Source organism: Alligator mississippiensis, chromosome 6 (assembly GCF_030867095.1).
Source record: "Alligator mississippiensis isolate rAllMis1 chromosome 6, rAllMis1, whole genome shotgun sequence".
Classification (NCBI taxonomy): Eukaryota; Metazoa; Chordata; order Crocodylia; family Alligatoridae; genus Alligator; species Alligator mississippiensis.
The window spans coordinates 62,843,761-62,857,492 of NC_081829.1; the positions used below are offsets into that span (position 1 = coordinate 62,843,761).

The following is a 13,732-nucleotide window of genomic DNA, read 5'->3' on the forward strand; positions in this document are numbered from 1 at the left end:
TTCTATTCCTTGTGGACAGTACAATTTATTGCTATCCTCTTTATAGCAGCTTCTAGTTCTTAATGTTTATCTTAATCTGTCTCTGTTTCTGTATTATCCCTGATATGGTGGTGTGATGGAATCTTATTGCTGTTTGTTACAATACATTTTATTATTTTATAGTTCCATAAGTATACAGTAGGTGAACTGAACCAACAAATAGCTACCTGATTAAAAGATCTAATACCTAAGAAATCACAGGTTGGTACATTAGAGCAGCGATTGGCAACCTCTGGCCATGGGCATTCAATAGTGTGGATATACTGAATATGGTCTGCACTTGTGGGACTATGGTGGGGAACTTCAGCTGCAGGTGCTCTCCTCATGTTGCTGTGGGGATCAGCTTGGGCTGTGGGCAGGTCTTAGTGCCCAACTTTTCACCCGCTTCTGGCCCACAACTGAAAAAGATTGTTTTCCAGCGTTAGAGCATGATACAATACAAACAGATACATAATACTTTTGATCACAAATGGAATGATATACATAACTTCAACTATGAGCATGAGTCGGCAGTGTGACGAAGCCATCAGAAAAGCCAATGGCACTTTATCATGCATCAGCAGATGCATGACGAATAGGTCCAAGGAGGTGATACTTCCCCTCTATTGGACGCTGGTCAGACCGCAGATGGAGTACTGCGTGCAATTCTGGGTGCCGCAATTCAAGAGGAATGCGGATAACCTGGAGAGGGTCCAGAGAAGGGCCACTCATATGGTTAAGGGCCTGCAGACCAAGCCCTACGAGGAGAGACTAGAGAAACTGGACCTTTTCAGCCTCCGCAAGAGAAGGTTGAGAGGCGACCTTGCGGCTGCCTATAAGTTCATCATGGGGGCACAGAAGGGAATTGGTGAGTATTTATTCACCAAGGCGCCCCCGGGGTTTACAAGAAATAATGGCCACAAACTAGCAGAGAGCAGATTTAGATTGGACATTAGGAAGAACTTCTTCACAGTTAGAGTGGCCAAGGTCTGGAACGGGCTCCCAAGGGAGGTGGTGCTCTCCCCTACCCTGGGGGTCTTCAAAAGGAGGTTAGATAAGCATCTAGATGGGGTCATCTAGACCCAGCACTCTGTCCTGCCTATTCAGGGGGTCGGACTCGATGATCTATTAAGGTCCCTTCCGACCCTAACATCTATGAATCTATGAGAAGGAAGCTCCAGTAGAATGTATAATATAACAAGTTATGCAATTATTTTTAAAAGAAATAATTCAGAAGTTTTGTAAGACTTACTCAGCTTCAATTTTCTAGCCAAGCACTAATCATAATTCCATTGGGATGCAGGTAAATATTATCATTCCCTGATTGGCATATGGAGAAAGCATAGGAAAGAGACCACAATAGAATCCCAGCATCAGAATTGGAACTAGAATTGGAATGACAGAATTTATCCTGTGTTCAGTCAACAACATTACACTTTTTCTTTACATTTAAAGAAAAAACACATAAAAATATGATCCTAAAGCAACTATATTCTGAAGACCAGAAATAATGATGAAAAAGCAGTGCTCGTTTTAGTACAAATTAACTTTATATTGCCAAGTAAATATTAAGCCAGAGTTAAAAAAAAAAAAAAAAAAAAAAGAGGACTACGGTATATCAGTAGCCTTTCATGCTGAAAGTTGAACATAAAAATTAAAATAAAAATCCCAAATTAATATTGCCTAGATATTGCTAGAATGCAGGGTTTTAAAATAAGTCAGCTTTTTTAAAGAATTCCCTGAGTTTTCCACAAACATTTTCCCAAGTTTTGCTTCCTGGAAATTGTATACTTGGAAAGCTTTCAGTAGATCAGTTCTGTTGATTGTAAAAAATATGGTGGATAATCTTACATCTCAGAACAAAGGAACTTTTTTTTCCCGGAGGAAAAAAAATCCTTTGTACAAACACTTGATACATTGAAACAATGTTTTTATTTGGGAAGGAACAGAAACAGAAAACTTTATACGCAAAGCAAATCCAATGAATTTGGCCTAGCAAATTCGGTTTTAATGATGTAATTTTATGAATTTTCATTGTAAGCAATAAATAAACAAACAGATAAAATAACCAAAAGTTGTAGATCACTGGTGAAAGGATTGTATGAATATTTTAGATTATGTTTTTAAAATAAACTATCAATAAGTCCATATGATTATTGGTTGGATTAAAAAAAACAGTGTTGAGACTCATATCAAGGGAAATTTTGAGAACGAGGGTTCAACATATTTTGCGGAAAATCTAGTTTTTATCTAGTCACATTTTTTTTTATATTATTTTATTTCTTAGCTTAAATTCCCTTCTTGGACAATAAAGCTATTTGCTAAATATATATTTTCACTCCACTTTAATTGAAATATGGATTTTTTTTTGTTTGCTTGGGGTTTTTTGTTTGTTTTTTTGCTATTTAAATATCTCTATTTACCTTCATTCTCCATGACAGAGTTGTTTAGTGCTTACGGTGGATTGTATAGTGTCTCACATACATTGCTTCAAGTTTTATTAAATGCAGTGGAAGTTACTCTGAGAGCAACATTTGACACTTTATTAATTTTATTCTTTTGTTCCTTTTTAAGCTGCTTTCTTTAGGGACCCATTTCCTTCCTTGAACTTGAATGCATCAGAACTACCACAGTTAGTTCTGAGTGTGTATCCCTAATATTAGTCATCTCCTGCTGATTTTTTTACCATTTCACTACTAACTCTCCATCTCTCTTTTAAAACAGTTGTTATCATTCTACTTCTCCTACTGAGAGGTAAGCAGACACTAAAGCAGTGCTCTCCAGAGCTATAGTTATTTAATGACGTTTATTAGTAAGGAGAACTTGCAGTAGCATCAAGGCAGGTGTTGGGATCACTGTGCTGAAAGCCAAATCCTCAGCCAGTGTTCTTTGGTATATTCCTATGATTTTGATTAACCAAACCTAGTTTGTATCAGTAGCCCTGAATATCTGAAGTACTATCCTATGTTCTGGACTCTGAGTAGAAAAGCTTTATTCTATTATTTGTTGAAAAATCCTCCAATTCTTTCAACTTCTGAAAATCAGTGCTTAACAATTAATTAATTTTTTTTGAAAGTCACATACATACAGATCCTGATGGTTCAAATGTTGAAATGTCAACATAGCGACCAGCCAGTTGCAGAAGAAAAATCTCTGGCTGCTTTTGCTTTCTTCCTTTGAAATGCAGCTCTGCTGCTGTCCATTTTTGGAGCTCTCTGTAACCTTAAACTTCAACATCACAACTGTGGAAACATCTACTAGGCATAATCCACTTACTCCAGTTGCCAGACAAAGTGATGTTTGAATTTATTCTTTATCCACTGGCTTTCTTGTAAGATTTCTTCCATCACTTTACTTAGCTGTGGAATTGTTATGTATATATTTTTTAATTTAATATAACAATAATGAAAATATTGATAAGTTATTAGAAGCTCACCACCATATTATTGTTTGACTCATCTTATTACATGTATTAATATGTTTTTAGAGTAGAGCTCTTTCTCTGCCAATAAATGATTCTGGACCAGTTTCTTTATGTGTTATTTTATGCTTTGAAGTTGGCTATATTTGTTCCAATTTGCCTCCTCTTTTTTTTTTTTCCAGTGGTGGACTCAGGAAAATAAATCCTATTTCAAAAGGTACAAAACATGACATAATATGTAGAGAGAAAAAGCTACAATGCTGAAGAAGTGCTTAGTTTACAAAGGTCAATCATCAAAGCCACTGAGAATAGAAAGGGATGGTTTAAATTCCTGTTCATTGAGGATTTATGAGGATACAAGGTCACGTACCCCGGAACATATTTTGTTTTTAAATATCATATTTTGAAACATGATAAAAAGATGAAATAACAGCAAGCTGTTTACTCTAAGACACCATAAAATCTCAAGATGACTAAAAAAGTCAAAGCACTTTAATCGTATGCTGGACCAATTTTTGGCAATTCTTCATTTATGCTTTCTGCTGTTCTCAAAGCAATACATATGTGACCTAATTTCAGACACCCCCTGAGCACAAATCTGTGAGCCTCAATTTATACTATATATACCATTAGAGGAAGCACATCCCCTTAAACAGAGTGTGAGACAAAGCTACCATGATGCTACTTACCTCAGTGTTGAGGTATGTGTTAAAATAATTATGGCTGTAGACTACTGTAGACTACTGAGAGTAGCCTCTTGAAAATTCTTTTGAGCTATGAAGTATCTTTGGGATCTCTTTGGACTCTTCCTTCACTTCCATAGTCCCAAATGCAGGGTTAGGCATGACAAAGTAGTCTAAGGGTGAGAACTGGATTGAGAAATTAGCTTGAATCTTTTAAGTGTCTTTGGTTATATCTTTAAAAACAGAAATACATGATCTTTTTGCAAACAGACAGTCACAAGTATGATAACTTAAGATTTTTAGATTACTTCAATAGTTTCATTTTCAGTAACATTTGCAATATGGATTCAGTTTTCTATAAAGTCATTTTTAAATATTCTCCATGTTGTGTACCAAGACTGAAGAAGGCCTCGGATAATTGACAGATGGTCCCTTTGTGGGCTAAAGCTATTTATACTCTCCTACCAGTTCTCCTATTTTTCAGAACAATGAAAAATAACAGAAATCATATCACCTTCATGGGCTGAGTCTATCACCTACTGTTTTTTCAACATCTAGTTTTCTGTACCAAACCCAATTGTATATCCTGCTTTTTCTCCTCTTGTTTCCTTCCTTTAATTAATTAGTCTGTATATCTTTCTAGTTTCTATTATAAAATGACGTAGTAAGTACTGGCCAACAACTGGTTTCTGAAAAGTTAAATGCACTGCAAGTGTTCTTATGTTGCCCTTCAGATTTAATGACAGGAGTAGTTTGAAGGCACTAACCAATGGAAAACAAAGGAACAAATTGTTTTGTTGTATTACTGTAAAAGACCAGACTGTTGTCAAACAGCCTTTATTTTGACATGCTTGTATAGTTATAAACATGCCACTTACACATACTTTCCAATTTAAAAGACATGTAAAAATAAATTGATAGAAGCTGACAAGGTAGATACTTCAACCATATCTTGCATTTATTCTCTTGTCATTAAAAGCAGTGTTGTCATTTTCCAACATCTCAAACACAAGAGTATAATAGTAAACTACTTCAATAAGAGACTCTGAGGATACCCCCAATAGAGACAGGAGCATATAATTATCATTGTAATCATATTGGAACTCCTAGATCTCTTGTCCTAACAATATTGAAAGTAGTAACAGAAAAGATAAGCATAATTCTTCTTCTTGGTAGCCAGTAGGGCTATGCAAAGCTTTGGGTGCTGATTCTATTTGGAGGCGATTCAGCCTGATTTGGTGGCCAAATCTCTGAATCTGAATCAAATCAGGGGACCAATTAAAAGGTCTGAATCAATTCAAAGCTCTCCAAATCTTTGGAAAAGATTCGGAGTGCTGTCATGATTCAGACAGTCCATAATGGCTGCAGCAGGCAACAGCAGCCAGACTCCGAGCTGGTAAGTAGGGGGTAGAGGGGCTGGAGGAGCGGGGAGGGGACCATGGGGGGACCCCCTGCCAGCCTTCTGTCCCTGCCTGCTCCCCCAGCCCCCTGCCATGGCTGCCCTGCCCACCCCAGCTCCTGGCCCTTTAAAGAAAATCCCCAGTGCTCACCAGGTGCTGCTGAGTGCGGGGTGATCTCTGCTGCACCCCACTGCCCCACACTGCATGGGGGGGCTCTGCATTAGCCCCCCCCAACACCCTCCCACTCCCTAACGCCCCCCCCCCAAGGTTGCCCTGCCCACCATGGCTCCAGCCTTTTAAGAAAAAAAATTAAGAAAAGCCCTGGGACTCACTGCTTCTGCAGCAGGCTTGGGGTTTTGGGTGGCTCATGTAGAGTCCCTCTCCCCCCCACACATGGCAGGGGGCAGCAGGGATCACCCCTGCCAGCAGGAACAGTGAATCCTTAGTGTTTTCTCATTTGTTTTTCTTAAAGGGCCAGAGCCACACCAGGCGGGGCAGCCATGGGAGGGCTGGGGGAGCAGCAGGGGTCAGGGGGCTCATGAAGAGCCCCCCACATAGCATAGGGCAGTGGGGGGCTGCTGGGGGGTAGCAGGGATTTCCCCCACCCAGCAACACCCACTGAGTCGGAGCTTTTTTTCCTCCAAGTGCCAGGAGCTGGGGTGGGTGGGGCAGCCATTGCTGGGCTGGGAGAATGGACGGGGGATGGGCCTGGCTGATTCAGAGATTTGGCCAAATCAATTCAAGACAGTGATTCGAATCACCAAATCAAATCACTGTCTCCCAAACTGGCTGAATACTAAGTGAATACTAGCCGCTTCGCACAGGCCCATCACAGGCCAACTGGGCACTGTAAGTGTATCAATTTGGTTGCAAGCTGACTGGGCACTGCAAATGTATCAGCCACTGGGCTGTTTGGTTCGGGATCAAGAAGGCAGAGTTGGGAGTTAAGCAAAGACAAGTTTTACTTATAACAGTAAAGATAAATTTTACTTATAGCAGCAAAATAGCAACAAAAGTATGCTTTAGCAGCAAAATATGGTTTACCCGTATAACAGTTAACAAAAAGGTTAAGCTAATAAACAGACAATACAACAGTAAAAGTTAATAGTTGGCAGTGATAATAAGAACAGACACACAAATTAACAAAAAGTTCCCACTTGGTTGGCAACTTATCAATAGTCCCTCAGTGCCAGGTACATGCCATGTTGATCCAGCAAAGTCAGGCATCCTCGATCGACGCTGTTGGAGGGAGCACCAGGGAAGATCCCTCAGTCAGGATCTGGTCCTTGCTCACACTGGGAGTCTGGAGTCCGGGCTTGGAACAGCAATGACCATTCTGTTCCATTCTTCCTACTGGTCACCTGACGTGCATGTTCCTTCATATCTTGCCCTATGCTAATCTGTTGACTTCAGAGCCACTCATAATCTTACTCTACAGCTGTTACCCCATGAGATTAAAAGGTGTTAGAAATTATCATAATAGGTTACTGCCTAAACTTGGGTTTACCCAATAAGCAAATCACACCATATCACTTTGGGGTTTGAGATTAGCATTTTCTCTGCCTAAATTCAACCCAGTTGGTTACTTCCTTTTGGAATTCTTTAAAATGTGTTAATTATACCTTGTGGTCAGGTTTGTCATTTTGACTGACCTTTAAGCAAGAACCATTAGGTCAGTTAAGGTTTGCAGTTCTGTTTTCTGGTTCCGCTTCTTAGGGTCCAGGCTAGTTTTATGATCAGTACAGACAGTTAATTTTAACATCTTGGTTAGACTTGTGACGGACAAGGTATGTTTGTGGGAAACAATCTTGTAAGCTTTGCCTTAGTTAATATTAACTATTATGCCATTGATAGATGCGCTCAAGAAGCAGATCTTTTTTGCTATAATTTGCTCATTAACCCCTTTGGTTCTGGCCATTACACAGGCCTAGTAGCCAGTGGAAACTTTCAGAAGAAATCTTGATGATATTTTTTTTTTAAGCTCACCAGAACTGGTATTTTAAAGACTGGAGAAAACACTACTAAAGTTTCAGTGGGCATGTCTACACATGCCTATTTTACTGCACATTAAAGAGTCATGTAAAAAAACTGTACAATTATATTAATGCACAGTAAAATAGGCTACTGCACATTATGCATGATGTTAAAAAATATGCTGTTTCACTACTGTACATTAGGGCAGCCTAATGCACATTTATTTAGTACCTCGCATTGGAGGTGCTAAATTTAATGTACATTAGGAAAAGCACATTAATGCACATGTAGAAGCATCCTGTATCTTTCCTTATTGCAGGTTATATTAATGAGCAAGTTAGCCTGGACATGTAATATATTTTTTTTTTTAAATGAATGCAGTATTCACATTGTAAAATTGTTTACTCAAAATCCAAGACATTGTTAAAATGAAAATATCTAATTCAGCCTTAACTCTGCTATATGAAAGATAAGTTATGTCTCTGTTCTTGCGTAACTTGTCAATTGCATTGTTCAATGTATAATCGTTGCATGTTCTATAATATAAAATGCAGAGTCTGTGAAGTTATTTCAGTAGAAATATTAAATAGTGGAATTTCTGGAACTTAGGGTGTCGCTTTTCAGCCTCAATGCTATGAACTGTATTTATAGCTCACCTTCATTTTCCATTTCCCCAATTTAGCTCAAATTAATGTTGTACATACGTGTTTTATGTAAATTCTTAAAGTAAACATGAAATGTGCTGTACAATATAATGTCATTTATAAATACTGATTCATAGAGGATACCTGGAACTATTGACTACTGCCTGAATCTTCTTTAAGACCTGAGTTGAATTTGGCAAAGAAAATACAAAATTAATATAATATTGTATTAAATGACTAGGAAGGTATTTATGAAACTGATTAAAAATTTAATTTGATCTTATTTGGAATGTTGAAGTCAGTCCCAAGCATGTGCAGCCTTGTACTTCCGTTAGTCCTGAAAGCCTTGCATTATTTTAAATGATAAATAGCCATTTTACCAGTTATTTTGGTTGGATGCACACAGACACAAATGCAGACACCCTCAAACAATAACAACAACTGTTTGACTGGCTTAAGTACACTTCTAATTAATAGGCAGCTCTGCTGCCATTTAATGTCTTGATTATGATGGCCTTGCCATTTCACTGTTAGTATGGGAGAGTCATATTTTTCCATCTATGCCATCCAAAAGAATATTATCACTTAGATAACTGTATGGATCCTATAATAAAATGGAGAGAATTAAATTTGCAACCTGCAAAATCTTTTTGCTTACTGTAAAAATGTCAACCAGTCGTACTAATAAATGTTTCTTCAGTGAAAATCAGGATTTTGTAGAAGACAGACAGGAAGGACTGTTCAGGTAGGCATTGAACTCCTTTTTAGGAGACTCAGACCAATAACACATAGCACCCTAGCAATACTGAGAAAATTAAGAACTAAACTCAAATGCCATGATGTAGTTTATTTTCTTTATTTCCTGTTGTCTATTACTTGATAATATAAAAATGAATGATAAGCATAAATTGTATAATACAGATCTAAGGTTTAACTTTTGACACCCACACCCTCTGCTTCTCAAAATGTAGGACTCTTTGACCTGGGATGTGATTAGGCACATCTGAAATTGGGGCTCACTTACTATGTTTGGCTTCAGATTGAAGTTTGGACTTTGAACACTCTCCAAGTCTTGAGATGTTATGATTAGTTGGCTTGGTTTAGATCCGTGAATCTCAGTCATGATGTTGCAGCACCCTGGGATGCCTTGACATCCTTTCAAAAGTGCTGCAAGATGCCACACAATGTTAGCACTGTTAGATGTGCAAACATGATTCAGAAGATAAAAACAAAGATTTCAATTAAGAATCCACAGTGTTAGAAACAATTTTGCTCTGTTGTGGTCTTTCTGAGCATTTGCAAAGTAGACTTGCTCTATTTTTTTTTTTCAAAAACCAAAAATGAGTGAAAATTAAGAACTGACATTTTCTGAGGGGTACCTTGAGTCTAAAAGATCACTGAGAACAACTGGTTTGGTTCTAAAATATATTACTTACATTTTAACTTGTCCATGGAAACTTTTGCATTTGGCCTATTTTGTTTGAATTACTTGCACAACTTTGGACCCAAGTTAGTAATTGTATATGTTAGTGACATAGTCCACATTCAAAAATGCAAATTCTGTGCAGACAAGTGCCTGTGCTGAACATTTCACTTTATATAACTGAAACATACTATGTCCTGCATAAAATAGTGAGATGGTTATATACTTTTAACAGCTTCTTTTGGACACTTATATAAGGATTTAGTCCACATATTTATTATATAAACTACTATGTGTGTAGCTTTTGGGGTTTTTTTAATGAGAAAATATTTACCTATTTGCTATATACTCTAGTGGGTATAATGTAGAAGTGTAGTAGTCTCTCACACAAGTGTCAGGTCAGAAAGAGAGACAAAGAGAAGTGAAAAAGGAAGAGGGGAAAAGGAGGCTTTAACAGAGTGAAGTGAGCTTTCCTCTTTATTTGTTTGTAGGCTGATACTTTAAGGAAGAAAGCTCTGGAAGGAGCTGAGTCAGCAGACAAGGGAGTACCTGACCAGAAAGGGGCAGGTTTAACTGGGACATAAACCCAGGGCTAGAGCTGGGCTCAGCAGTTTTGCCCTGGCTGATGACATAGCAGGAGCTCCTGAGCAAGCAGGAGGGAGAGGAAGACTCTGCACTCCCAGGGGTTAAGAGAAGGCAGCCTTAGAGCTGAGATAGGGTCTGGTGATTTAGGGATGGAGACAAGAGGTGGTGGTCTTCATAGGACCCGGAGCGGGGTAGAGAGAGAACTGGAGAGGGCTCAGGCCGGGGAGTAGGACAGAGATGGAGCTACAGTGAACTAAGATGCAGGAGTAGGGCCAGAGCTTGGGAAGCAAGTGGAGATGGGACCAAAGAAGGGTACAGGGACTTCAAGTTCCACTAGTGGCAGAGACTGGGTCATGGTATAAGGCCTAGGATTGGTGTTAATTGATAACATCTGCAAGGTACCAGCATGGTAAAATGGGTGGTTGGAGCCATGTAATAAGCTCTTAGGCATTAAGCAGTGACACCTGAACAGCAGCACAGGATCAGGGATTGCTGCAGGCTTGGGGAAGAGGATCATGCCTGAGAAGCAAGGGTAGAGCAGGAGCCAAACAGCCACTAGGTGGTATCACGTCCACTCCTTGGATGGGGGCTTGTTATAGTAGCATACACTGCTACTGCCATACTGATGGCTCTTTTGCTTTTAGTTTTGTTGCTGGACAGGGAAATAAAGTTAACCAAGAGAAAAATGACAGATTGTAAAATGAAGAAAAAGAAAAGATATCTGGTGTGTATAGCCCACGCAAACAGAATTTTAAGTTACTATCTATGGAACATCATCAGGGTCTCTCTCCTCTTTATCCATGTCAGTCCTTTGATGGGACTGAGTCTGGATATTTCTTTCTCGTAGTAAACCTTCCAGGATGACATTCAGGGAGAAAATTTCTGCAAGAATCTTTTTGTCAAATTCATCAAATACTCTATGCTGGAGCTGTGGAAACAAAATGTTAGGTCAACCCCAAACCTAATACAAGCAGTCTAGACCCTTTTGCTTCTTTCCTGGCAGCTTACATCTTGGATCTTGGATCTCGTGATATTCTGTGAAAAAGGCAACCAGCCCCATGGGTTCAGTGGAATCTTAATGGGGCCAGGAGTGCCCCTTGACCACATTCTCCCAAATGGTAAATTAAAAAAAAAAAACTTCTATTGTTCTCTAATGGATTAGAGAACAATAGAATTTTTTTTTTAATTGGTTGAATGAAAATTATTCTGTTCATATGAACATCTAGTTTTTCACAATTAAAACAAATTATTTGGAGATGCACATAAAGGAGTGAAGAAAATTGTATCTTTCAGGAGTGGGTATTACATTTTGAATTCCCAGCAAAAATAAATGTATCCACAGGATACGGTCACAAATTTCTTCAAGATCGTTTCAGGCAGGACATAAGGAAAAACTTCTTTACTGTCCGACCCCCCCAAGGCCTGGAATAGACTGCCTCCAGAGGTGGTGCAAACACCTATTCTGGACTCTTTTAAGAAACATTTGGGCATTTATCTTGCTGGGATCCCTTGACCCTAGCTGACTTCCTGCTCCTGAGGCAGGAAGAGTAAAAGAGTATAAGAAGCCCAAAATATTTAGCATATTTTTTTCTGTCTTCTCCAAATGTTGTATAGAAATCGTCTATTAATAACCATCTAGCAAGGCATATATGAGAACATACCTACTATATTTGGTAGAATAGACTTCAAGGGCAATCCTTAGAGACTCATTCCAGTGGTCTCATTTTTTTCTGAAGATAGTTTAGAAATACATGAGTACTGCAGACTTGTTCATGAATGGGGACAAAAAAGTTTCACAAAGTCTAAACGATTCAGTCTCCTGGAAGAAGGGTTAATAGGGTTAATTCTACTGCCTACATTTCTAGGTGATTTGACAGCTGGTATAAACATTGCTGAGACTAAAGGCTGTAAAATGAGACAGTTAAAATAAAGCTGAAGAGCTTTTGTTGGAGTACTCCACTCAAAGCATTTGTCATTTATTTAACTGATGACTATTTATAATTTTATTAAATCTATTTTATGGTTAACTCTGGTTGGTATATCTGCATATACAACAATACTTATAAAATACTTAAACTTGATTTGAAATTAGCATTTTGAGGTTTTTGGAATTTTGTTCATGAAGATTTTGCCTGAAAAGCAGACTATAACATTTTTTTTTAAAAAGTCAAAGTTACTTCTGTATGTTAAGATATGAAAGAAGGATACAATCTAATAGTACACATTTTTAGGATCTTCAGTTCAGGGAAATGGAGATAGGGTAGCCCATTTATTTTTATTATTTAAAGAAAGACTGAAAATGGATGGGAAAAAATGGATTAATCAAGTCTGCTGGAGCATGCTCTAGCAGGCTCTGTGTCATGTATATTCAACATCCCTGTGCTTCAAAGTTAACTAAAGCTCATTGAAAGAGCTGCTGTAATTAAAGCACACCCCCACCCCTTACCCCAGAGTATGTGTAAAGATGCTTGTGTGAAAACTGTGAAAACTTATAAATACAGAGAAATAACAGGAAAATAGATATAAAATAGCTGTTAAAACTGTTGTGATTTGATATGGTGACCTTTAAAGTAATGGTATACTGTAAGTATAAAGGACTAACATTTAGTAGAACGATAGAAATCTGATTAAAATATCCATTTGGTATAGTTGAATAATCTCAACAGTCACTAAAGATATGAACATTTGATTGTGGAAGTTACTTGACTAATTTCACTTTAACTGTGCTTTACCTTCAGCACTATTTATATGCATTTTGGCACCTGTCTGATTAGGCCCATAAATGGGGCCTTATTCCAAAACATTTGGAAACTCACTTTATTTTCAGTGAATTAGCATTGTCTAGCTGCAAGAGTTCAGTTAACTCTTTTTGACTGGGAGATTCACAAAGTAGGAAAATATCTGAGATTTCTGGATAAATGAATGTGTGATAATATATGTTGAAAAGTACATACAATGTGCTTAATGTAACCAGTGTATTTTTTGTTTTCTAGGTCACCAAAATATGATTTTAAAAACTATGCTTGAGAAATGCAATTGAGGTACCATGATTTTCCTTTCAATATGAAAATGCTTTTGGCAAAGCTTAGAAAGCATACTTTGTAATTTAGAAAGCTATTTAATAACTTAAATTTCTTAAAGTCAGCTTTCCGCTAGCTGGTTTATTTTCCTCTCATTGTCTGCTTTATATGCTATTTCTCATCTGTCACCTTCTCCTGCCCAAATTGAGCATGACAATTAGTTGATATTTTTTGTGCTCATTTGCATAAAAGATTTTGAAATTTCCAGTCATTTGTATGTGTGCATGATATACATTAAATGCATTTTTAAATGCCTGTTTACAGTTGCATGTTAGGAAGAATGTTTGCATGACAACTCTATGTTTACAGAAGGTTGTTTCATTTAAAGCCTAATTCAGAAAATGTCATGGGGAATAATACAGTCTATAAATAGGGAACATTTAAAATAATGTACTTTGCATGACCCCATGGTGCTAAGAAGTGAGTGAACTGTTGGTTGGAATCATAAGGAAGCAAACTTAGCAAGTTGAATTTCTCCCATTTAATAGGAAAGATGGCTGTCTC

At 37.9% G+C, this 13,732-nt stretch overlaps 1 protein-coding gene across 1 annotated transcript in view; it reads left to right on the top strand.

Moving 5' to 3' along the window:
- Window positions 1–13,732, top strand: part of PCDH15 (protocadherin related 15) — a 1,303,618-nt gene that overhangs the window by 247,217 nt on the left and 1,042,669 nt on the right. The window contains exon 3 of the mRNA XM_059729933.1: window positions 13,142–13,189. The gene's annotated coding sequence lies outside the window, so the exon portion shown is untranslated. The remainder of the gene's footprint in view (window positions 1–13,141; window positions 13,190–13,732) is intronic.